This window comes from Megalobrama amblycephala, linkage group LG15, assembly GCF_018812025.1.
Source record: "Megalobrama amblycephala isolate DHTTF-2021 linkage group LG15, ASM1881202v1, whole genome shotgun sequence".
Lineage (NCBI taxonomy): Eukaryota > Metazoa > Chordata > Actinopteri > Cypriniformes > Xenocyprididae > Megalobrama > Megalobrama amblycephala.
In genome coordinates, this window is record NC_063058.1 from 14,916,595 (window position 1) to 14,944,394 (window position 27,800).

At 36.8% G+C, this 27,800-nt stretch overlaps 1 protein-coding gene across 7 annotated transcripts in view; it reads left to right on the forward strand.

Annotated features, from left to right (window-relative positions):
- Positions 1 to 27,800, forward strand: part of ntrk3a (neurotrophic tyrosine kinase, receptor, type 3a) — a 264,992-nt gene that overhangs the window by 26,328 nt on the left and 210,864 nt on the right. The gene's annotated exons all lie outside the window — the stretch shown is intronic.

A 27,800-nucleotide genomic window follows, 5' to 3' on the forward strand; every position in this document is an offset into this window, starting at 1 on the left:
CTGCAAGAGCTTAGGGAGCCATTTGGCACAGGACCTAGAAGTAGTAGTAGTAGTAATAATAGTAATATAATATGGGTAAATATATGTATGTATGTATTAGGGCTGCACGATTAATCAAAATTAAACCGCACGCAATTTGGCAAAGGTTGCAATTTTTTATGCGCAGCTTCTCAGTGAATCACGGCTCTGTAATAAGTAGTAAATGCTGCTCCATCTGAATGCCAGAGGGCGCTCTCGCGCAGAAACTCCAAATATGCACCACAGAAGTACGATATAATGCCGGGAAATCCCTTTGGGAATTGAAAGAGGGAGATTGAAACATGACTAATAAACACACGACTACGACAATATATAGTTTCTGAGTTCTTCATGCCTTCTCGGGTATTTTCCTGATGATAAAGTATATTTATACTTCAATGCTAGTCGACATAGCCTATATCACTGTATAGAATACTAAATATATATTAAATATATTAAATATATATAATATGATATAATATGTGTGTGTATGTATGTTGTTGTTTCATTTTTCAAAAAAAACCCACATAATTACATTATATTTTTTTAACCTGAAGGATATTGGTCTATTCAGTTGGCTTGAAAATTATTAAAAATACACTTTTAAAAGCTGAAGTGATTTCCTTGTTTTATTTACTAGTTAAAGTACAGTATAACTCAATATTTTAACTAATTGCTAAAGTAGAATAATCGAACAAAGCTTACTGATTAATCAGTGCAATAATCGATGATTAGTCGATTAATCCTTCTAATAATCGATAGATTAATCGATTATCAAAATAATCATTTGTTGCAGCCCTAATCATCATACAGAAGGATGTTTTCAAACACTTAACTGATGTTATAAAGTGAGTTTGGCGTAAAAACATGTCATTAAATGTCTTTTGTTGGACAAGAGGTTCATAAATGCTTCTCATGTTTAGAAAGATGTTTGACACGTGTTGCTTTTTTAAATGCACATTATTATTCCAATGCAGGCATTATTCCACAAATATAGGCATTATTCCACACTAAACGTTTGAAACGGTAGTGTGCTACATTGTCACATGACCAACATTGCATTAAATTCAGAGATTGGTGTCTAGTTATCATTTTAAATCCATTTTTTTTATATATAATATCTTAATGTCAGATATAATGGATCAAGAAAAAAAAAATCATGGTTGATATTGTAAATTTGCATACTGTGGATGGTATTTACTATATGCTGATGCAGTAATATAAGTAAATACCATGCTTTTCCAAACACAGCCATGGCCTTCATGGTTATGCGCAAATAAATATTGCAACAGAAACTACTGTTGTACCCAGTTCCAGCTTTATTCAGGCTTCAATCCACGACACCATATACTGTACATTTGGCCATGTCAGAAAACTTGATCTCAATGAGATGTGACACTTGGCTAAAACACACTCCAGGCCCACTTAGCATAAGGTTTGCACTAAAGAACAACAGAAAAGCGCAGATCCTGTACACCATTTTGCCTGTAAAACAAACATTAACTGTTCTCTGTTTCACACAGACGGCTTTTATCAACAGAACCTCAAACAGCTCACTTGTCCCCTAATCCCAAATCCTTACTCTGCTCGTTTTATATTTATATTATCTGTGCCATTTCAAGTCTCTTTGACTGGGTTTTTGTGGCAGTTACTTTTCTCCCATGTTTACCGATTCTTCAGAGAATGTCGTCAGTACGGCTTAATCTAGTTTAAAGAGCTGGAACCTCTCTCGGTTCCCAAACCCCCCTCCAAACAACTCCACCTAAGACCCAACAATGAGACGACTGTGGGGAAAGAGAAGAAAGACGATGCCCACGTTGAAAGAACAAAGAAAGGGGCGTAGTAGCCAGATCTGGCCAATCACAAAAAGTATTACATAATAAATTGTGCAGATTGTTCTCTGAATGCATTTAGATTCCAGCTTTTTATTTTCCTGTCAGATTGGGACCTAGATATGTTCTGAACTTAATCATATCTTTCCCATGTCGATCACATAGACATGTTTTACATAATGTGAACAGACAATATTGAGCCGGTGTCTCCATGCAGGAGAATTAAATCTGATGTGTCTTTCTCGTAGAGCCACATGTTGATAAAAGATGGGAAATGAGAAACATGTTGTCTCCGACAGCCCTGAGGATGCGTTATTGCAGTCGCCCTAATCTAAAATAACATGCTGTAATGTATGGAATTTATGTGCCACCTTAAGATCCACATAATAGACGATTTAGTGCACATGCCATAAAGCAATAACAGGGCAGATTGAGTTTATGAAATGCAATTTTTCATTCTGATTTCTAGAGCTGTGAGTAGGAAAGAATGTCTTGCTCTGAAATGCATGCCATGTCTCTGCAGTGGCCACTAACAAGGGTGATTGCACTGCCAGCATTTAGTGTGTGTGTGTGTGTATTTATGTGTGAGGGATGTAATCAGTGTGTTTTGATCCTCGTTTAGTGGAATGTAAGTGTTTGACGCTGAAAGTGCAGCCGTTGATCAGGCAACTGGAAGAAGCCAGTCTAGTTTAGGGAGTTTGTAACACAGTCAGACAAGTAAGTAGAGGTGGTATGGTTTGTTTTATATAGAGCTGCAGGATTAATCGGAATTAAACCGCACACGATTTGACCAAACGCACGCAGATTGTCAGTGCAGCATGGCTCTGTGATCAGTAGTAAATGCTGCTCCATCTAAAAGCCAGGGGGCGCTCTTGCGCAGAAACTCCAAATGTGCCCGCGGAAGTAGTATGTAACGCACATCATTCCAGGAAATCCCTGTGGGCATCATACTATCGCTGTAGCTGGATAAACAAGATTCAAGCACTTTGATTGATTAAACATAACTAATAAATACACGACTACGACAATATATGGTTTATCTGAGTTCTTCAAGCCTTCTCTAGTATTTTCATAGTGCTTCCCACAGGTTTGAAATATACTTGCGGTGGTAGCCGGGCAAAAATCCTCCTATTTCCCACGCCACAAAAATGGTCTACTACATGTGACAAACAAATAATGTGTGATTTTTAACAGTATTTTTATTTATTGAAATTCATTTTAATTACATATTACATACTAATATTATGCATTATTATGCATTGTAAATTATGCAAAATTACAGCATTTAAATGGTTTACATTTTCCTATGTTCTCCTTGCTGTCATATAGTGTCTCTCTCAGTGAATGGGACACAGATTTACTAGTAAAATTTATAAAATGAATAATATATGTGTCAAATAATGTTCTTAGTGTTTTGTTCCTGTGGGCGAGACTACAATAATTTACTATGAATTAAATGGAAATCAAATTAAATACAATTTATTGTGTAACCAAAATACCAATAATGCCCAAAAGAAAAAGAAAAAACTTAGCGTGTGACTTTTCATTATAAACAAGCCCGAAATACACCGGGACTCTTATTTTGAAATGTCTGTACTATTGATCATCCTGCAGGCTGATCCTTCAGATTCTTACAATCGTCTAAAACATTTTATATAAAGGCCATAAAGTAGACATTGTAATAATTCATCAACTTGAGTTCATTAGCAATCGCTTGTCATAAATCTGCGCTTTTCATTGATTTAGAATCACTTTGAAGCAGACTGAAGCGCTGTTGCGTGAGCTTGTAGAACGCGCAACAGCGCCCCCTTGTGACTTTGCAAAATGCAGCGCCCGTTTGAATATTAGTGGGAGTAAACAGTTCTGACGCACACATAACGAGCAGGTACGAAACGACTAGTTAATCGATCGCGGATGGTTTCATAATCTTGCGCGGATATAAAAGTATAAGAGGATAAAAATAATAAAAGCAAAAATGTGTCTCCGAATATACTTGGGCGGCCGTTATTATATGTGGGCGGCCTGCCCAAGTAAAGTCTATGTGTGGGAAGCACTGTAAAGTATATTTATACTTCAATGCTAATCGCCATCACTGTATATCATCTCACAGAAGGATGCTCAACTGACGTTATTAAGTGAGTTTGGGGTAAAAACAAGTTAAAGAAGCATTTACCTCTGATCACAGAGCTGTGCTTCACTGACAAGCTGTGCATAAAAAAATAATTGCAGCCTTTGCGAATACATAATCGCAAGCGCGATTTCATGTTAATTGAGATTAATCATGCAGCCCTAGATTTACAGTACAGTCCAAAAGTTTGGAACCACTAAGATTTTTAATGTTTTTAAAAGAAGTTTCATCTGCTCACCAAGGCTACATTTATTTAATTAAAAATACAGTAAAAAACAGTAATATTGTGAAATATTATTACAATTTAAAATAACTGTTTTCTATTTGAATATATTTCACAAAGTAATTTATTCCTGTGATGCAAAGCTGAATTTTCAGCATCATTACTCCAGTCTTCAGTGTCACATGATCCTTCAGAAATCATTCTAATATGCTGATCTGCTGCTCAAGAAACATTTAATGTGTACAATTGTACAAAATATTTGTGTACAATATTTTTTTTCAGGATTATTTGATGAATAGAAAGTTCAAAAGAACAGTGTTTATCTGAAATCTAATCTTTTGTAACATTATAAATGTCTTTACTGCCACTTTTGATTGATTTAATGCATCCTTGCTGAATAAAAGTATTGATTTCTTTAATTTCTTTTCAAAAAAATAAAAATAAAAATTCTTACTGACCCCAAACTTTTGAACGGTAGTGTATAATGCTGCAGAAGCTTTGTATTTCAGATAAATGATGTTCTTTTAAACTTTCTATTCATCAAGGAATCCTGAAAAAAAAGTACACAACTGTTTTCAACATTGAAAATAATCATAAATGTTTATTGAGCAGCAGATCAGCATATTAGAATGATTTCTGAAGGATCATGTGACACTGAAGACTGGAGTAACGATGCTGAAATTTCAGCTTTGCATCACAGGAATAAATTACTTTGTCAAATATATTTAAATAGTACACAGTTATTTTAAATTGTAATAATATTTCACAATATTACTGTTTTTTACTGTATTTTTAATTAAATAAATGTAGCCTTGGTGAGCAGACGAAACTTCTTTTAAAAACATTAAAAATCTTAGTGGTTCCAAACTTTTGGACTGTATGTATATCAAAGTTTATGTCTTTTAAAAAATAAAAAAAAGAAGATGGAGGAAAAAAGGGGGGCGTAATAATCTGGTGAGGGTCAGAATTCGACACACCTCATTTTCTCCAAAGTGCAACCAGTCCGCCTACTCGCAACATAAAGGTAATGAACGGTGTGGTCACGTCATACAGGCAGGGGTGGACAAGGGTGGGAGTGGGGTGCTGTAGAAGCTGTCAATCAAAGCTGAGTTTATGCAGTGCTGACGAGGTCCTCTTGTTAGTCTTGAGGCACAATCAATCATTTAAAGGTGCCTGTGCGCTGTCGGTGAGCTTTCAATTACGCCACGCACATGCAGTTATGAGCAGACCCAGGGAGCTTCTCAATCACGCTCTCTCAGCCGGCCTATTTCAACAACTTATATGCACATGCGATCAGATGCGATCCTCCAGATGGGTTCCTTTACATTTCTTGCTGCGATCATGTCTGCTCTTATGAGTCATCCCCATCCTCCCACCATTCCAAAAACACACGCACAAGGCGCACAATAGCTCTCCCCCTCGCCGCGCTCTGGATGCAGGAAGCACGCAGCCTTGGTGAGGGAAAATACTGATGATATTGGACACAAACTGTGAGGTGCTTAAGGCTTCTGCGACGGATGAAATGAAAGGGGTCGTGATGCCTTATGTTAGCTTGCTGTTTATAGCTCGCTTTGTGACACAGACAGGTCACTCTGATCTCAGAGGTGGAGAATGCAGACTGTTTTCTGAAAACCGTCATTTTCAATGCTACGATCTTACGCCTCCTCTCCTGCTGAGCCCTGTTGGAACTTGAATTGCATGGCATTGATTGGCCACCTCACAGCGGAGGCGCTCATCCATACTCGCAGACTATATGTTGCACGCCATTCCAACAAATCTAGCAACGTTTTTTTAAATTTTCATTTTTAAAACATTTATGCATTTATACTGTAACACTATACTTTGGGTTGTGCATTACATTACAGAAAACTAGTTAAAGCTGCTGTTTGGGTGTTTGTAATTCAACAGCTGAGGAAGTGATGGCTACTTTGACATCTTTTTCTTTTTATCATACTCTCAACATTTTTCTCCCTCTTTTGGAAAGTCATAGAAACGCTATCATGGATTTTGTCTTTTGCTTTTGGAGCATATGGGAACCCAAAAAAATATATTTGTTGTATTTTCTGGTAACTACTATAGAAGTTTACCCAACTATGATGACTTCTGCTTCTGAGAACCGCGGAAATGTGAAAAGGGTCCATTGGGAAAACATGGAAATCAAATTAAATACAATTTATTGTGTAACCAAAATACCAATAATGCCCAAAAGAAAAAGAAAAAACTTAGCGTGTGACTTGGTCCATTGGGAAAACATGCTGCAACCATGCTGCAAACCTCCAAAAATGTATCTATACATACAATTTGCTGCATTTTCCAGCTGAAATGAACACTAGAGGCAGTAAAACCCCAACAATTTTAATACCTATTCACACATATTCAGTGTTGGGGGTAACGCATTACAAGTAACGCAAGTTATGTAATCAGATTACTTTTTTCAAGTAACTAGTAAAGTAAAGCATTACTTTTAAATTTACAACAAAATATCTGAGTTACTTCTTCAAATAAGTAACGCAAGTTGGTTTTCCAATTTCTTGACTGAGCTCTCCTGTCCCCATGTTGAGAGAAATAGGGAGTAAGTGCCGAAGCGTTTGTGTGCGCTGTGTGAACATGACGGTTATTTCAGATTAGTTCTAGACTAAATGTGAGAATACATTTACTCATTTACTTTTTCTCCTGCATCCTATAGAGTGCCTCAGGGATGATGCATTTTTGTAGGCAAAACCCGGAAGCGAGTTAGCATTTTAGGACTTCCGGTGCCAACACCGTAAAGTCAATGGTTTTTTGAATGGGTTTTTGCTAAATCGCCTGAAATAAGGTCTGTGGTTAACAAAGCCTCTAAATACTTTCATGTTTTGATCTATGACATAAAACACACCAGTTATAAGCCACTTGTGATTTTTTAAACTTTTACTGTGTCTTAAAATAGGCAGTTGCTAACGAAGTGCTAAAAGGGACTACTTCCTTTGGCGGGGACTTTAGACGTCATCATTAAAAACGGGACATTTGGACAGCATTTCTCATGAAAAAGTGGATAAGTATTCATAACAGCACAGATCATAATCAGTGAGCATGTTTATAAATAAAGTTGTTTTCTAAATAAAGTTTGAGGAAGCTTGGTGGTGACGACGTTGATCCGCGACCATGGTGTGCTGTAGTCCGTTTATAGCCTACTGTTAGCCTTTTATATCTGACGACTTTATTTAGGCTTCAAAATGTATTTATGTTGTTTTAACTTGTTGTTTTAAGATTATCTTGATAGACAAAACATGTAAGTGTCATAACCCTTTGTTAAACACAGAGCTTATTTTCTGCGATTTTCCAAAAGTCTATGGGAAAAATGCATAGGCTTTCAATCGAGGGAACCCGTGCGCCGCTAACTTTCGGGTTGGCCTACAAAAACACGTCATCCCTGAGGTACTCGATTCTTCTGTATTCTAGAATGTCAGCACAGCTGAAAGGCTTGTTTGTTTGAGCTGCGCCCTCTACTGTACAGGCGTGAATTTGCATTTCTTCAGCTGTAGGCTTATTCATTTCACTTTTGGTGTGAAAGGGCCTTTACATTTGCCAAAAATAGAACTTTTTTGTTGTTATAAAAACAAACAGCCCAGCCTAGATGAGAAAAAGTAACGCAAAAGTAACTTAACACATTACTTAAAAAAATAACGCAATTAGTTACTTTTTCAGTAAGGCAATATTGTAGTGCATTACTTTCCCCAACGCTGCAAATATTATGGTTACAGGGGCAAAATGTTTATGTTTGAATGCGACATTTTAGTATCATTGAAAATATTTTGAATTAATTTTTATTTTTATTCTTCCTAGTTTCATTTTAATTTTTAAAGTTTTTAGTATTTTATTGTATGTTTTTGTAATTTATTTGTTTTTTAAATGTCTATTTATTTCAATTTTAATTATTTAGTTTTAGTACATCAAGTACAATAAGAAATCCTGCCTTGTTAACTAGCCGAAATAAACTTTAATAATAACTTAATAATAACTAGGTTTGTGTGTACTTTATTTTATTTCAGTTATCATTCATTTTATTTCAAGTAACGAAAATGTTTTGGTTTTAGTTAACTATAATAACCCTGAAGTGCATTTTTAGCGCCACCCCCTGGACATTTCACTTCTCGCAAAGCAACGTAATATCATTTTGCAGAAATGTCACCACGGGTGCATATTTCCAATGAGTCTGGGTTCATTTATTCCAATCAGCTCCGTCAATTTATTAAACAAGATCAAATCAATAAGATCAGCTTGCGCTTTTATTGCAGATCTAATTAAGCAGTTTGAGACTAGGGTGGGACTCGCTGGCAGAGAAGGGCCGCATTTGGCCGCGAGTACGACAACAGAAGGACCGCGCGCGTCTGTGTTTGCAACGTGCACACATCACTGATCCGTTGAACTCATTAAAACTGACGTTTATTAATTTCAAAGGCCCTTTGAACCTCATAAAAAGACAATTGAGTGTTTTGAGTGGTGTTCGATGATTGGTGCCCTCTCATTTCCTATTACGGCAGCTGGTCTTCAACTGTGAATAAAGTCATAGAGATTGTGACATACTGCGGTAAATGTGCCTCTTAGGCTGGCTCGGTGCATCTTACCATAACTTTTTTTTTTTTACAGCTCTAAGAGGCCCAGAGTCTTTAATGAGGATTAAACAATGTCATATGCTCTGACTAATGAGAGCGTTTTTACACTTTTCTTTGATTTCTCTGGCCTGAAACAGTAATTGGGTTTAGTGTTAATCTAAAACATTAGCTACAGCCGAACAGGGCTCTTCGGCCAGGAGAACGCTAATGCCAGCTCTCATTTCCAATCTGTAAAAATCACAATGACATTGGACATTGCATATATTAGCTTCACCAGAGGCTAGCTGGCGTTTGAAGTGGGACTTCAAATAAATCACGGCCCGCTAGGCACAGAGACAACCAACAAGCACGACTATGGTGTCTGACACGTTATTAGACTTAAAAGTGACTAAAGAGCAGCTTTGTTAGCATTGACAAACCTATCTCGGAAATTGGAGAGAAAGTGAAAAACAGAAATTGGAGAGAAAGTGAAAAACAGTAAGGCTAGTGTGCTTCTGTTAGCAGGGCTGTTTAGCTTACTGACACAGCAGTGTAGCGTTAATGTGCCTACTTGCTAGATTTCTGTGGGTATTGCTAGAACATAGGAAAAAGGAAGGTTTGTGATACAATTTTCTTTATTTCAAACCCGAATCTGTGAAACTCTCTGTGTGTGCCCTTGTTAAAAAGAAGTGTGCGTTATTGTATTGAATGAGTGCTCTTGCAGTGTACTTCAAATTTTAAAGGGTTAGTTCACCCAAAAATGAACATACACACATTTGCACACAAAAAGTATTCTCGTCGCCTCATAAAATTAAGATTGAACCACTGCAGTCATGTCGACTGTTTTAACGATGTTTTTACTACCTTTCTGGACCTTGACAGTGGTGGTTAAATTGCTGTCTATGGACGAGTCGTATACCTCTCAGATTTCCTCATAAATATCCTAATTTGTGTTCCAAAGATGAACAAATGTCTTACGGGTTTGGAATGACATGAGGGTGAGTAATTAAAGGGATAGTTCACCCAAAAATGAAAATTTGATGTTTATCTGCTTACCCCCAGCGCATCCAAGATGTAGGTGTCTTTGTTTCTTCAGTAAGAACACAAATGATGATTTTTAACTCCAACCGTTGCCGTCTGACAGTCTTACATTGCGAGTGAATGGTAACACAATTTATAAGAGTCAAAAAATATGCTTAGACAAATCCAAATTAAACCCTGCGGCTCATGGCGGCACATTGATGTCCTAAGACACGAAACGATCGGTTTGTGCGAGAAACCGAACAGTATTTATCTCATGTTTTACCTCTAATACACCACTATGTCCAACTGCGTTCAGCACTCCGTTAGTGAGGTCTGATCGCGCTCTGACAACGGAAGTGATGTCTGGCACTCATTGAAGTATAAGCGCGAGACATTACTGTCGTTGTCAGAGCGCGATCAGACCTCACTAAGCGAATGCTGAACGGACATAGTGGTGTATTAGAGGTAAAAATGATATAAATACTGTTCGGTTTCTCGCACAAACCGATCGTTTTGTGTCTTAGGACATCAATGTGCCGCCATAAGCCGCAGGGTTTCATTTGGACTTGTTAAGCACGTTTTTTCGACTCTTATTGTTCGAGTTCCCATTCACTCGCATTATAAGACTGTCAGACGGGAACGGTTGGAGTTAAAAATCATCATTTGTGTTCTACTGATGAAACAAAGTCACCTACATCTTGGATGCCCTGGGGGTAAGCAGATAAACATCAAATTTTCATTTTTGGGTGAACTATCCCTTTAATGACAGAAATTTCATTTTTGGGTGAAATGACCCTAAAGTGTTATTTTAGTTTTATTAATATTTGAATCAGCTTTTATTTTTTATAATTTTATTTTCCATATCAATTTTAGTTAAATTTTTAGTAACTTAGTAATATTGCTATTAGTGATGTGCAGCGATTAATCGCGATTAATCGTTTGCAAAATAAAAGTCTGTGTTTACGTAATATATGTGTGTGTTCTGTGTATAATAATTATGTATATATAAATACAGACACATACATGTATATATTTAAGAAAAATGTTAGATTTATATATAAAATATTTATATTTATATGTAATATAAAATATATATAAATATATATATTTATTTAAACATGCATATATTTCTTAAATTTATACATGTATGTGTGTGTATTTATATATACATAATTATTATACACAGAACACACACATATATTACGTAAACACAGACTTTTATTTTGCAAACGATTAATCGCGATTAATCGTTGCGCATCCCTAATTGCTATATAGGTTAAATGTATTTTTATTTCAGTTTATTCAGAAAACAATATTAGTTGTAACACTTGTTCTAACATTTCTGATTTTTATTTAGTTTAAGTTTTTTTTATTTGTATTTTATTTTATTTCAGCTTTATTTCAATTTACAGAAATGTTTTCAAAGTTTAGGGTATGTTTACATTGATAATGATGTACTAAAAATGCAAAAGTTTTTCCTTTGCGTTTTTTCGCATACAGACAACAACGTTGTCAAAATGACCCCCGTTCACACGGATCTGTGAAAACGACTAAAAACACTGTATTCTGCCGCCAGGCCAGTAGTTGGCGATGTCACTTTGTAAAGAAACACTATAGTTAAATACGCAAAAAAGTGACAATAGGTTTTGCTGTGGAACCAAAATTGGTACAGAAATCTGTGAAATTTTGGTATCGTGTCAACACTAGTGGGTAGGGCAGTGTGATTTAACACAAGAAAAGTGTTTTTTTTTTTTCATCCATACTGAAAGTCAAAGCAGTCCATTGTAGGGGTGTAACGATACCTTCATGTCACGATTCAATACTGAACTCACAATATTATTGCGATACTCCAAGACAAAAAAAAAAAAGTGTACTGTTAATTAAAATGCTAAATTTGGAATTACATTGGGGATGGAAATGAATAGGCTTGGACTTTATGCTGGTAACCCAATGCACAGGACAATGGTGAAAGCGAATAAAAATATTTAGAATTATTTTAGACAAATATGATGAACTTTCTCACTGACTAGATATATTTAAAATAATGTAGTCCACTTTTTACTGGTAACATAAGACATTTGGCATTATCAGGATCCACAAATATTCCCCCATTGCATTATTATTCATTACATTCAACATTATATAGTAGTTTATTGTAGTACCGACACTAAAACTCTATAAACTGGATTTTTTTCTCACACAGTTATTTTCATTTTGGGTGAACTATTCACAGTACATATTGTCAACATCCACGAAATGATATTGTTGCATTTTTGTATTGCGGTTGTGACACAATATATATTGTTACATCCCTAGTCCATTGCTGTTTTTGGACAAAAACGATTGAAGCAGTCAATAGTCATAGCTTCTTTTTGTGTACCGTAAGAAAGGGTTTCGTTTAGTTTGAAATTGATTTGCCATTTGTACACACACAGCCAGTACAAGTGCAAGGAGTCAGTAGTAGGAAATAAAAGAAGAAAATAATAATAACGGGAGCTTTCAAGGCTGTACATACAATAAATAAACACTAAGAAAGTACAATAAAATACACACTAATGAGCCACACACTATTACTTTCATATGAGAATATTGCACATTTTGCAGTTCACTTGGTGCTGAGACGTTACCTAATATAAGCAAGAAAACTAAGATAAAAAGTCTCATGACAGATACATATGAACAGCTTATAAGCATAAAATAACCTCATCAGCAAGTCTCTATATGACAGTGATCTTACAGAAGTGTTTCCCTTCTGTTAAATGTTTCCATCAATCTGACTGTGGCGGTTATAAAAACATGCTTTATGTGTAATGATACTGTCTGGTCTACCGTGTCTCAGCTTATATATTGAGTGTTTATGCCTGAGCAGAGAGTGAGCTGGATCGTATGCATCCCTGAGGATTTTTTTTGTTTTTTTCCTGCAACGTTGTGTGTATAGATGGGATGGACTGCAGATCCTCTCTGCAGTCTTTATAACCTTTTGGAGAGCCTTCCTCTCTGCCTGTGTGGTGTTCCCAAACCAGACAGTGATGTCCTCTGTAGGCCTGGGTGAGGTGGCGGAGCCTGGCCTTCCTTATCAGCTTGATGAAATGATGGGCTTTTTGGATTCTTATTCTATAAAGTCGGTTTCTACCCTTGTGCCATGATGTCTTTGTGATGGCCTTTACCGTTGATGCAAAGCATATTGATGACAGTTACGATACCGTAATGCAGTTTCATATTACAGTCATGTATTCAGCCAGTAGCTTCCAGAAAATATTCGCTTATAAATATGAAAGTGCTATTTCAAGCGTTATGATCTAGCTTTGCTTTAAGAGCTTTGTTGCATTGAGTTTCCAAGATAACCGACTCGGGCTTGCACGCTTACATGCGTATGCGATCCAAATCTCATAAAAGACCCAAAAGATGTGAGACCTGGAGATGAAATATATACAGTTCTCAGCTCATAAAGCCCAATCATGAAGCTATAAAGTCTAATATTTAAAGGGTACGGCAAATAACTTCCCTCAGCAGGGCTGAAGTTTCCCTTTCAATCGCTATTTATCGGGCTTCGCAGATGTGAGGTACTTGAAACCCATTATTTTACGCTAAGCAGTGGCAGCCCCTTTATTTTCTTTCTGCCGGGCTCATGTGGCCTGGCGCCAGAAGGATATGATCCCCTATTTTCTCCTGACAGCACGGCTCTAGTGGCATGCCATGCTCTGGACTATTTCAGCGTTAACAGAAATGCTGATGACAACATGAGGCCATCTTAATCCAGTTTGCAAGTGTGTTACACATCTTCATTCGGCCCAGACCTGTAGCCAGCACTGACTGAACTATAGCCGTCCCACCCAACTGGTCATTTCAGCCACCTGAGGATCCAAAAGCAAGCAGGAGGATTTTCTTGCTCTGAATGTCTTTTAGGCTGACGTGAGGGGCGTTAGGTATTCTTTTCAGATGCCTTCATTTCTGCTTGTGAGCAATAATATAATATAATATAATATAATATTATTGTTTTATAATAAAATCTAATAACCGCAATACTTTGTAATTATAATTTAATATATTAATTTATAATTGTACAAATTAAAATTATATAAATGTACTTATAATTGAATATAATAATTTACTTTATAACTTTATAATGCTTTATAATAATTTAAACTATTTACTTTATGATAATTCATTTTATAATATAATAATTAATTCCAAAGTATTATTATTTTTATTATTATTCTGTTCTATAATATATAAAAGCAATGATATGTTTTGCTTATAATTTGCTTATAAAACCACCATTTAAAAGTTTGGGGTCAGTAAGAATTTTTTATTTGTTTATTTTTTAAAGAAATTGAAGAAATTAATACTTTTATTCAGCAAGGATGCATTAAATTGATCAAAAGTGACAGTAAAGACATTTATAATGTTACAAAAGATTCTATTTCAAATAAATGCTGTTCTTTTGAACTTTATATTCATCAAAGAATCCTGAAAAAAACTGTACACAACTGTTTTTAACATTGATAATAATAATAAATGTTTCTTGAGCAGCAAATCAGCATATTAGAATGATTTTTGAAGGATCATGTGACACTGAAGACTGGAATAATGAGGCTGAAAATTCAGCTTTGCATCACAGAAATAAATTACATTTAAAAAATATATTCACATAGAAACCAGTTATCATAAATTGTAATAATATTTCACAATATTACTGTTTTGTTGTTGTTTTTAATCAAATAAATGCAGAATTGGTGAGCATAAGAGACTTCTTTTAAAAACATTAAAAATCTTAGTGATTCCAAACTTTTGAACAGCAGTGTATGCTTTGAATTGTGGTTAATTTGATTAATTAGTCAAGATATCATGTGATTTATTCATATTTTATTGATTGACAGTCCTAACTAAAGCATATTTATGTTAATGCACCTTAAGTTGTCTTTACCTGAGCAAGCTGAAGTTTGTATATCCTGTGTTTAGCAAGATCTAATAGCATACAAGTTATATTCAAACAAAATAAGTGTTTCCATGGCAACCATCTTTTAGTATACTCTGTCCACAGTGACCCTGAGCATTTAATGGAACTCTATGAATGAGATAAAGTTTCCCATATATGGTTTTGAGGATACAGCTGTATTCACAGGTGAATCCTTTTTTCTCAGAATGTTTTGATGGATCCATTTTTACCACATGTACAAATCACTGGCACAAATTAGCATAGCGTCATAGTGACAATGCTTCCATGTTCTTCAGACAAGTATCAAGTAACACAAGTAACAATAAACCCTGACTATTTAAATGTTGAGCAAGCAATTTCATTGGCTGCAGAGGCCAATGACCTTGTGCCATGTGGCAATGATGTGATTGCTTGCAGATTGCATGTAAAAGACCTATCAGCATGTGCCATCTAGAGTTTCATGACTGAACTAGATAGTTATTTTTTACGTTTAAATTTTTTTTTTTTTTACAGCATTTATTATTAAGTTTTTCTTTACTGTTACTTTTGATCAATTTAATGCATCCTTTAAAAAAAAAAAATCTTACTGACCCCAAACAACTAACATTAATGTTTATTTACAGTATTTTATGGGAACTACAATACATCAGTAGAAAGTACACTTTTGCTAGTGAACATTTAACTCTTTAAACATTTGAAAATCAAGTATCAGTTGTGTGCATCTAAACACACGTCTTTGTATTTTGTCCCTCTTACCTTAAAGCATGAATATGGTTGATGCAGCACGAGCTGGAATTGCATCATTGCTTTCAGATATGTGCTTGATTTTACAACCCGGGTCGGATTAGAATAAATTGCAGACTCAGCACAATATGGCCGTACCTCATGCTGCTGAAGGCTTGTTGATCCAGAACAGCGGCGCTGGGATAAAGCAGTATGCTAATATGCCTAGCGTACGTGTTCGTGTGAGCCGTTTCCTATGATATTTACAGCACATGCCACCTTTTACTTTCAATCATTAGGTGTGTTTGGACTACATGATCGAACTATTATGATAATTGCTTTTTTGGGAAAGGGATGAGGGGTGTTGTTTTTTTGTCTTCATGTAGGTTGGTTCTGTAGGTGGTTGCAAAACCAGTCTTGAAAGCTACGGCCTGCGGGTTCCAGAGAACAGCTGAGCGAGAGGGGGCGGCTTCACCGCTGAGATCAGGGGCGGCAGAGATGGAGGGAGAAAAAAGAAAAGGCCAAACGACCTCCCTCGGCTCTTCTGCACCTTCCTGTGCCTTCTCTTCCATCTCTGGCTGAAGCTCAGTCATCGGCTTAGCCTCACGGATTGCCACAGGGGTCCGGCCGCAAAAAAGCATTTTGTATTTCTTTCAGGACGATAAATGAGGCTTTTCAGTGCAAGTTTGCCTGATGGCTTTCAGATCCTCAGTGTCTCCCCTGTCATTTTTGCACCCAGCTGAGCTGAGGTCATTGCACTGTCGCATCTCTTCGAACCAGGGCTCGGCTTCTGGGATTCAGTCCCTGAATGTTTTTTACCACTGTGTTTCCATACATGGCCATTTTTGTCACAGTTAACTATATTTATAGCTCTACTTCCTATGTTGTGTGTGACTGCCACTTTAGCATGCGTTATAAACCTGAATAAGTTGGCAAAACTCAAAAAAAAAAAAAAAAATTAGAGTTAAGAAATTCAAAGTTTATGTAAGCAGAACTGGCAGATTTTTATTTTGTACTCAAACATTTTAATTGTTCCTAAATTGAAATATTTGAGTAAACTAATTCATATATGTAACTTAAAATTATCATGTAATCTCAACATAAACATTTGTATTAGTGGAAACTTATAACTAGATAATACGGATAATATGCAAACTTGCTAATTTGCTAAAATGTCGGCAATAGCACTGGCTGAATGAGTACAGCAATATAAAGTGTTTAACATACTTGCTCTCAAACCAAGCTGCATGCACCAATTTTTTTTTTTTGGTAAATCTAAAAAACCCACATTAACAGAAACTCTTCTAAATTAGCATAACACAACATTAATAACTATTAAATCTCCCACTTAACATTAATCTTGCACAAAAAACATTATATAACACTTAATTTTAGCAGTTACTCTCCCTTTCGAGTGCCATGGGCAAAACATGCTGGGAAACAGAAATCCCAGTCCAGTTTCAGTTAAACTTTTTGTCTAAATTAAAAAAATGAGTTCATAAAACTTAAAGAAATGAAACAGTTCAGTTTACTTAAAATGTATAAGTTCTGTGAACTCTTAAAAAAAAGAAAAAAAAAAGTTAATTTGACTGAACTAATTTGTTTAATTTAAGTTTGTCCTACTCAAACCAGTTAATTATTTTGAGTGTTAGGGTGTACAGTGTTAGTGACACTGTAAAAAGTTGTGCAAGAAAAAAACTATTTCAGTCTTTCTACTTCAGAATCTCACATTTAATTCAACGGGTTACATTTGTGATATTTACTACCATTTTCTGAATAAAAATTGTTTCAAAGCAATTCTTATTCCATTTTTAATGGTCATACTGCTCATAAAACATCGACTACTAGGCTTAAGAGATACTATAACTTAGTTTAGATGGAAAGGATCTCAAGCTGACAAGCTCAAGACGTTACTGTAGCTATACAAATTAATAGACACAGTACTTTGTTGAAAATAAATTCCAGCACTGTGCTACAACCATAATGAAATGACCCTTCAAAATATATAATGCTTTTAAATGAACACTGTTAGAAAGCTACATATGGCAATTTATCAATTCAATAAAATACCTTACTCACCTGTTGAGTAATAAAAACACCATCTCTGTGTCAAAAAATTTCAAATCCCTCGTTCTTGCCATCTTCAAAAAGCCAAGCCAATGTTGATTCTTGTTTTATTACGAGCTCTGTCGCGTTCTCTTTTTGCCAGCAGACTCTCCTCTGTTTGCCGTTTAACACGGGTGATTTCTCTGAGGTTTGTGATTTAGCGTGATCCATGTCAACTTTTTGTGACAACAAACCTATGCCAATTTCCCACAAAAACCTTCCTGTCAGGTCTAAAATATAAACCCTTATAATAGGCTTACCAAAGTGAATCAGGGTAAGACAAAAACACGTTTTGGAAGAAGCATCGGTGAAGTATTGAAGTATTTAGTTTTCATTAAAGTTAATGATACTGATTCCCAGGGGGTGTACTTACTATAAATACCTTAAAATATCTGTGGAATGCATAAATGTAAAACATAATTCTGCTGTGCGCTTTAAATGCAAAGAAAGTGGAACAAAGGGGAAGATCAGTTTAGCTGAAACTGACCTTGTGGTCAGAGTTTCTCTCTGTCTAGATGTCATAGTACTGAATATTTCAGTTCTGTTTGAGGGATTTGTCGGCAATACATGAGTCTGGCCATTTTAGGTTCATGATAAACCCTTTAGTAAGGCCTGATGCCATGAACCATGCAAACCTTGACACAATCCAGCTACAAAAAAAAAAACAATCTGTTAGCCAATGATGTAAAAAAAAAAAAAGTGTTTTAAAGGTTAGTGGAAGTTTTTTAGCCTTTGCTTCAGGTATATTTAAAGATTTACCTCATAAAAATGACTCTTTGCTTATGTAATGTGCCAACAAGTCTACACTCTAAAAAATGCTGGGTTAAAAACAACCCAAGTTGGGTTGAAAATGGACAAACCCAGCCATTGGGTTGTTTTAACCCAGTGGTTGGGTTAAATATTTGCCCAACCTGCTGGGTAGTTTTATTTAACCCAACTATTGTTTAAAAATTACTGTATTGTTTGTTTAAAATAAACCCAAAATAGGTTGGAAATTAAAAATCAGACACATAATTACTAGATGCAACAATAATAATCAAAAGGTAAAAATTTATTAATAGGCAATTTAATGTTTAAATGTTTATTGTTTATTATTCATTAAACTTAATAAATGTTCATATATTAATAAATGTTAATTTACAACATACTTTGGGTTCATTTTAGGCAAACAATACAGTAATTTTTAAACAATAGTTGAGTTACATAAAACTACCCAGCAGGTTGGGTAAACATTTAACCCAACCGCTGGGTTAAAACAACCCAATTGCTTGGTTTGTCCATTTTCAACCCAACTTGGGTTGTTTTTAACCCAGCATTTTTTATAGTGTATTATAGTCAAAATCTGGTCCCAGATACATCAGTAGACTGAGAATACGGTTCCGTGGAGTTTGATTTCTAGCTCCTAGTTTATTTTTTAGTATTTCCTTTCAGTGTGCAAAGAAGTTGGGTCATTGATGTGTAAAATAAATGATCTGGACTCCAATAGCATTGGCTCTGCATCTGTCATGTTGACGACGGAGAAAGAAGGGAATGAACAACAATAGTAAGAGAAATGGAGTTTTGTGGGGTTGTCAGATCTCGCTACGCCAGCGTGTTGGTACATGAAGTTAATTATTGGAATGGTTCAGTAACTCACCGTGACTTTGTATTCATTCTTCACCTAAAGCTGAAGTGAAGGGAAGATTTAGAGCTGGCAGTCTTCCAGCATTTCGCTCCGTCTCTCAGGTTCCCTACATCAAACAGAGCGTATATGCAGATCTCCAATACTGGAATATTTATGAAACGCAGACCAATCCCTCCTGTTGCGACGCCATTTCGGAGATGGAACTAGATGTTTTTGGAGGTTTGGGATATGATGATGTACTTCCTTAGACATTCATAGAGCAATCTGTACTCTTGGCAGAGAACGCACCAGCTAGCTTTTAGGTAGCGGTCAGAGGTAAATTTGTTACTGAGAAATTTAATGTCATAAGAAATCCTCCTGTGTGCAACAGAAAGGGCTTGCCTGATGAAAATCTTTCTGTATCAGAGGTCATATATACATGGAAACTCATCCACATTTCCCAAGCTGAGAACTTTGACTGCATTACAGCAATTCGTTTTTTTTTTAAATATTATTTTATTATCTATTAAAGTAGAAATGCTCAAAAAGCAGGGCAGGCACACGCTGGTCAAGTGAGTTTTTTTTTTATTAAAGGGGACCTATAATGCCCCTTTTACAAGATGTAATATTAGTCTCTGGTGTACCCAAAATGTGCCTGTGAACTTTCAGCTCAAAATACCCCACGGATCATTTATTATAGCTTGTCAAATTTGCCCCTATTTGGGTGTGAGGAAAAACACACCGTTTTTGTGTGTCCCTTTAAATGCAAATGAGCTGCTGCTGCTCCCGGCCCCCTTTCCAGACGAGGGCGGAGCTTTAACAGCTCACGCTTCGGTTGCTCAACAACAACAAAACTGGAAAATCTCACGCAGCCAAAATGACGATTGTCAGTAACGGTGTTCAGATGGAGATACTCAGGAAAAAGTTATATCTTTAATGCTGTGTTCACACCAAACGCGAATAGAGCGTCTGGCGCGAATGATTTCAATGTTAAGTCAATGTAAAGACGCGTTTACGTGCGTCTGGAGGTCTCGCGGCGCGAATGAGGCATTTAGCGGCGCGAAAGACGCAAATTTGCCTCATGACACGAATTGAGCGTTACGCGCGAATGGTGCTTTTTGTGCATTTACGCGTTTGACGTGAATTCCCGTCTGACGCCCGAGTTGAAAAATTTGAACTTTGGCGTAAATTCGCGCCGCGTTAACCAATCAGGAGCCTGCTTGCTGCTGTGGTGGCAGGCCCACCCGGAGTCACTAATTCAAAATGGAGGAACGACTGATATTATCAGTGAGCAGTCACCCAGAGATTTATGACACAAGTTCATACTTCTATAGAGACAGGAATAAAAAGGACCTCACTTGGAAGAGTGTCGGTGAGGAGACTGGGCAACCTGGTAAGTTGAAAAGTACACATTTCACTTTTGAGTCACGTACACGTTTATCGACCCGCGAATACAAAGTGGTAGCTCTCTCGACGAACGCACGATCAACATTAGCCATCTTGCAAACAGACAACCACCTAGCACTTGCCCCTCCCACAAGAAGCGGATTTCGCCTCGGACACGCGTCAATTTCGCTTCAAACGCTTGTATTTTGCTCTAGACGCGCAAATGCATTCAAAATGTTCAAGCGGCAAACTAGACGCGGTAGATGCGAATTTTACGCTCTATTCGCGTTTGGTGGGAACGCAGCATTAGAATGCATCTGGACATTTCTGAACGTTTAGTGGATAAATTTATGTAGTTGCTGTGGAGTTGATTCAACTCATCTACTAGCAAATTTTGTGCAAATTCAGCATTGAATTGACCCTCGTTTGTGAAGCAAACACACTTACATGGTAACAACACTCTACTAGAACAACTTTTCCTCTTCTCTAAAGCAGGCCAACATGGTCTCACCCCCTTTGTTACGTATTCCTGGAGGCAGGGTTTATGTATATTTTGGGGTTTGTGATGTCACAAACCCAGGAAGAAGCTCATTGTAGTCCCTACCAGCCGTTTGTTGTAGTCCTTGAAAAACTTTCTGTAAAAGAAAATATCTCCCTTTGCATTGAAGTTTGAGCATCGTAACTTTGCTCAAACCACAACATTACACACTAACTAAAGTTAAAAAAGTGAAATCAGAATTCCATGTGGGTCATCTATTATTCCATTAACTTTTCCTGTTGTTTTCAGGTTTTTGTCTTGGTATCGTTTCAGTAGTAGTATCGAGATATAAATCAATGCAAATTTAGTCAGTTATCGTATCAAAGTCATAATTTTTGTATCACGACAACACTACTTTTCATTGCTCTCATTCATTTTGTAGATATATGGTCATGTCGATATTGTAAAACATGGTTAACAACATTTTAAATGTAATGTTATGGCAGGCATGAATTTGTGTGGATAGTGATAGATGCAAATTTAAAGCAATATGCTTGTGTCTGACTTCCGCTTCATGTTGCTTCAAGCTTTTTTTATGCTAACTTGGGACTTAAAACAAGCCATGCTTATCTTGTTAGCTGCAGCTCTGCGTTGTTTTTCACAAAAAAAGCAGGTATCTTACATTGGCTTTTGATGGAGGAAAAAAACACACACAAAAGGGAGGGCTTCCCTTTCGCTGTAGGGACCTGTCTTAGATAACAGCTTTTCTGTTGTTGTTCACAGAATGGATGTGTTTTTATTTGGTCATTATTTACTCACCTTCACATCTTTCCAAACCCAAATGACCTTTATTTTTCTCGGATGGAAAAGAGCAGCTTGGACACTCTACAAAATATCTCCTTCTGTGTCCTACAGAACAGAGATGAGGTGACCGTTACGGATACCGTACGTAAAGCTTTTGCCCGGAATATTGAAAACATCCTTTATTTTATGGTTGGAAATTTTTATGGAGGAAATTCAAGATTGACGGTTTCTTTTACAATAACCATTTCCTTATATGACAGCAATATAAGCCATAGTATTTGAATGAATTTGTAATGTTTTATGGCAGCATGCTTTTTTTTTTTAAGGCAGACTTGAAGTGCATGTCAAAGAGACAGATTTACCATAAAAGTAATGCTTAAATCTCTGCAATAAACCAAACTGTGCTTAATTCAAGTCATTCTGTGGTCGTCTGCAGAGACTTTTATCTCTCGTGAAAGTTTATTGTGGAAAACAGTCACACATATTTAATGAATCCTCACAGGAATGCTTGTTTACAAGCTTTTTTATGTGCGCTTACTAGAAAGATTTATGAATCCATCATGATATGATGACTGAAGAGGGCCAAATCGGTCTGGAAATGAACAGGAGCCACAAGAAGTCTTGTCTACTTCAGATACTTGTTCTTTAGACACTTGGGATCTGCTATTTGACTCATTACTGGTCATTTAGAAACTGCACAGTACAATCAATGGACCCATCAATTAGTCGATGTGTCAGTCACAGGGGCAAAAACCCAGCTTACACTTTCGGATCTGTTTAGTTCATCACTGTCCGCCAACTTCCCCTTCAAATTTCGATTTCTCCATGTCTTCAACTTTCGATTTAAGTGCAGAATCTATTCAGCATTTAAAGAAATGCTGATAAGTATTCAAAGAACTGTGAAAAATCATGCTGTTAGCTGACAGACAGATGTGACCTGTCCTCATGTTGTTTCAAACCTGTATGATTTTCTTCTGTGCAACCCAAAAGGAGGCTGTTCATGCTGTCTCTTAAATGAAATGAACTTGAATGGGTACTGAGATTGTGAAGCTCCAAAAAAGATAAAAAAAAATTGCTGTAAATGCACCAAAATGTAGTCCGTACGACCTGTGCGCTATATATTTAAAGGGATAGTTCACACAAAAATGGTGTCATTTACTTACCCTCATGTCGTTCCTAATCTTTATGATGATGATTTCTTTTTTGTTTTGGTTCATACATTGGATGTCAATTTTCACCAAAACTACATTCTTCAAAATATATTTTGTTTTCTGCAGAAAAATATATGTATGCAGATTGTGATAGTGAGTAAATGATGACAGAATTTTCATTCTTGGTGAACTTTTTAGTATGGACCACTTTTATGGTGCTTTTTTGATGCGTGGTTATTTTATTATTTATATAAGATTATTGTGTTTATTATTATTTTAAATTAGCATTATTTTTTACATGGTCAGTTTTCATTTTATTTTTAGTTTAAGTTATTTAGGTTTAATTTTCATCAAATATGTACTTTTTATTTATTTTAATTTAGAGATACACCAATAATAAATTTTTCCACCATTACCAATATCCGATTATTCAGTGATATCTGCCAATACCGATACAGATAGTTTGGAGGTTCTACCTTTATACCTTCTTTTAAATTAATGATAATTTCATTATAATTAAAGGTCCTGTTCTTCGTGATCCCATGTTTCAAACTTTAGTTAGTGTGTAATGTTGTTGTTAGAGTATAAATAAAATCTGTAAAATTTTAAAGCTCAAAGTTCAATGCCAAGCGAGATATTTTATTTAACAGAAGTCGCCTACATCGAACGGCCAGTTTGGACTACATCCCTCTACTTCCTTCTTTAATGACGTCACTAAAACAGTTTTTTGACTAACCTCCGCCCACAGGAATACACAAGAGTTGCGCTTGTAGAGTGTGTTTGTCGCCATGTCGTCGAAACGCTGTTGTTTTCATCCCGCAGTCCAATCACCGGGTCTGATTCCGGCTCAAATTGATAGGGTAAAATTAAAGACATGTTTACAATAACACTGAGCGCGTACATCTCCACGTTATGGTAAGAGGTGTGACCTTTCCGGGCAAGGAGCGCTAAGCTGCTGTCGAATCACAACACAGGAACCGCTGGCACAATCAGAACTCGTTACGTATTTCTGAAGGAGGGACTTCATAGAACAAGGAAGTCATCAGCCCGTTTTTATGACAGTGGAAACAGCGGTATACAGATAAGTAAATTATGTGAAAAATACTGTGTTTTTTTACACGCGAAACATGAACACATGTTATATTGCACACTATAAACACAATCAAAGCTTCAAAAAACCACGAAAAACGGGACCTTTAATAATTAATCATTATATTTTTAATTATTATATTTTGAAAGAATTGCAAATAAAAACTTTATTCTCTCCATTTCATCAACTTGTTTCAGAGTAACTGGTATCAGTTATAAAAATAAACACATTGCTCAAATTATTATTAACACACATTAGCTAAATTCTGAGGATTAAATGTTATTAATTCATATAATTACTATTAATATTGAACATCAAACTGGTTTCTTAGCATTTTCTGTACACAAAGTACAAATTCAGTGCATTTTCCTGCCCTTCTTTGATTGACATGATATATCGCCCCTGACTATCAGCAGTTTTTTAACTATCGGCCGATAGTGTGAAAATGTATTTTTATCATCCGATACCGATTATTGGCCGATATATCGGTGCATCTCTATTTTAATGAATTAAATATATTCCAATTGACCGTTCGCAGAGACCTGCCCCCATTAGTTACTGTTGCTACATCCTTCAAGCCATGTCACTCTCAGGCCACGCATCATGTTCTCATGCAGTGAAAAATACATTGCAGACCAGGGGCGCCGTTGGCACGGGGGACAGGGGGGTCAGGACCCCCGCAGTTTTAAAAAGATAGAAGTCGACCCCCGCACTTTTGATAAGGGCTGCTTCAATTAGTCACACTATATCATCTTTTAGCTTAGGATATTTTCTTTCAAATGAGACCATTTTCACGTTTCTGTGAGCTTCCGTTTGTAAATAATCAGCTGTTTTGTCGCGGATGTGAACAGGAAATGCGCTCTCGAACGGAGAAACACGCGATCTCCAAACCATCGATCAAAGCGTGCTAACGTTTTAGGACAGGTCGATGGTACATAAATCATGCCCGAATGTTAGCGTTTTTCAATCAAGCCAAACCGTCCATTCAGAAACCGAGAAATTTGACACTTTAAGGTAAGGAGGCTGATCTCTCAGGTTGACGCGCGAGCTGGCTTACTGAAGTTTTCGTGAGGATTTATAGTTTATGGACTGTTTTGATTTCTGTAATTACATCTTGAAAGGCAAAAGCATTGATGGCATCTATAAAAGAGATATCTGAAATAGAAACGAAAATGATATTGCCTCATCCAGTGGAGGACGCACAAGAGGAGATCTGTGCGTTTAATTGGTATGTGTATACTGTAATACTTAATTTACAATGCTTATCAGTGGTGTGCACTTTGATCGTGAAAGTGAAAGTGCCTTTTGCGGTCGCATCGCGGTGCTCCCGTGTTCCCGATGTGAACGTGAGCTCCAGTCCATTACAATTTAGAGCGGTTAAGGCACGGGTATACTTCATTTCCCGCGTTCCGTTCAGTCTCGCGCGAGCCTGAGAAACTCCTTTGCGCGGAAAGACCATGGGAAAGACGCTGCACCGCCCGTTGTCATAACAACCCCCCCCCCCCAGTTTGGTCCCCCTCACTTTGAAAATGTCTCCTGCGCCCCTGTTGTGGACCAAAGAGGACACTTGACAAGCGTCGACAGACAAGACAGAGCAGGTTTCAAAGTCTCAAATTTTGTAATTTTTCAAGAAATTTAAGCAATAAATACCATTTGTGGCCCTTTAATGTGTCGTAACAGATCGCTGTATAGCGCCTCAGCTCAATCATCTCTTCCTACTAGTTCATTTATAGCATCAAATAAATATGAATGAACATCAGAAGGAATGCTGTTTCAAATGCGGAAAGACGTCAGTACACACCATTCTCAAGTTCAAGTCCACCGACATTAATCTACTAACTTCCCTGACTGCTTTGTCAGATTCAGCGTTATGATTGGTTAGAATGCCTGTCAATCAAACTCCCGGTGAAGGGTCAATTAACAAACTTTTTAGCAGTTTTTGTTTTAGTTAACAACAGTGTTCGACAGTCACGTTATACTATATGGTCAGTATTTGTAGAACTGGTTTAGTATGATTGCCATATCATTAGACCCATGCAATGAAAAGACGGACCTTCAATCTTCTCAAAGCTCAAAAAGCCCCTGTCCAACCACATATCATAAATATCTTACGATTAGAATCATGCTTAGTAACCAATCGGGATGTGCGTTGAGGCGTCTCTACAGGATGTCTTTCTCGTAAATGCACCCACATACACCCACTCGTACAGACACAGATCAAGTGTAGACGGTCGACATGTTCAGACCAGATATGGACATTGTTAAATTTCTACGGCTGATGTAAATATATCAGCTCATGAACCGATCATCTCTTCCTACTAGTTCATTTATAGCATCAAATAAACATGAATGAACATCAGAAGGAATGCTGTTTCAAACGCGGAAAGACGTCAGTACACACCATTCTCAAGTTCAAGTCCACCGACATTAATCTACTAACTTCCCTGACTGCTTTGTCGGATTCAGCGTTATGATTGGTTAGAATGCCTGTCAATCAAACTCCCGGTGAAGGGTCAATTAACAAACTTTTTAGCAGTTTTTGTTTTAGTTAACAACAGTGTTCGACAGTCACGTTATACTATATGGTCAGTATTTGTAGAACTGGTTTAGTATGATTGCCATATCATTAGACCCATGCAATGAAAAGACGGACCTTCAATCTTCTCAAAGCTCAAAAAGCCCCTGTCCAACCACATATCATAAATATCTTACGATTAGATTCATGCTTAGTAACCAATCGGGATGTGCGTCGAGGCGTCTCTACAGGATGTCTTTCTCGTAAATGCACCCACATACACCCACTCGTACAGACACAGATCAAGTGTAGACGGTCGACATGTTCAGACCAGATATGGACATTGTTAAATTTCTACAGCTGATGTAAATATATCAGCTCATGAACCGATCATCTCTTCCTACTAGTTCATTTATAGCATCAAATAAACATGAATGAACATCAGAAGGAATGCTGTTTCAAACGCGGAAAGACGTCAGTACACACCATTCTCAAGTTCAAGTCCACCGACATTAATCTACTAACTTCCCTGACTGCTTTGTCGGATTCAGCGTTATGATTGGTTAGAATGCCTGTCAATCAAACTCCCGGTGAAGGGTCAATTAACAAACTTTTTAGCAGTTTTTGTTTTAGTTAACAACAGTGTTCGACAGTCACGTTATACTATATGGTCAGTATTTGTAGAACTGGTTTAGTATGATTGCCATATCATTAGACCCATGCAATGAAAAGACGGACCTTCAATCTTCTCAAAGCTCAAAAAGCCCCTGTCCAACCACATATCATAAATATCTTACGATTAGAATCATGCTTAGTAACCAATCGGGATGTGCGTCGAGGCGTCTCTACAGGATGTCTTTCTCGTAAATGCACCCACATACACCCACTCGTACAGACACAGATCAAGTGTAGACGGTCGACATGTTCAGACCAGATATGGACATTGTTAAATTTCTACGGCTGATGTAAATATATCAGCTCATGAACCGATCATCTCTTCCTACTAGTTCATTTATAGCATCAAATAAACATGAATGAACATCAGAAGGAATGCTGTTTCAAACGCGGAAAGACGTCAGTACACACCATTCTCAAGTTCAAGTCCACCGACATTAATTTACTAACTTCCCTGACTGCTTTGTCGGACAAAATGGCGGATTCAGCGTTATGATTGGTTAGACCGCCTGTCAATCAAACTCCCAGCGAAGGG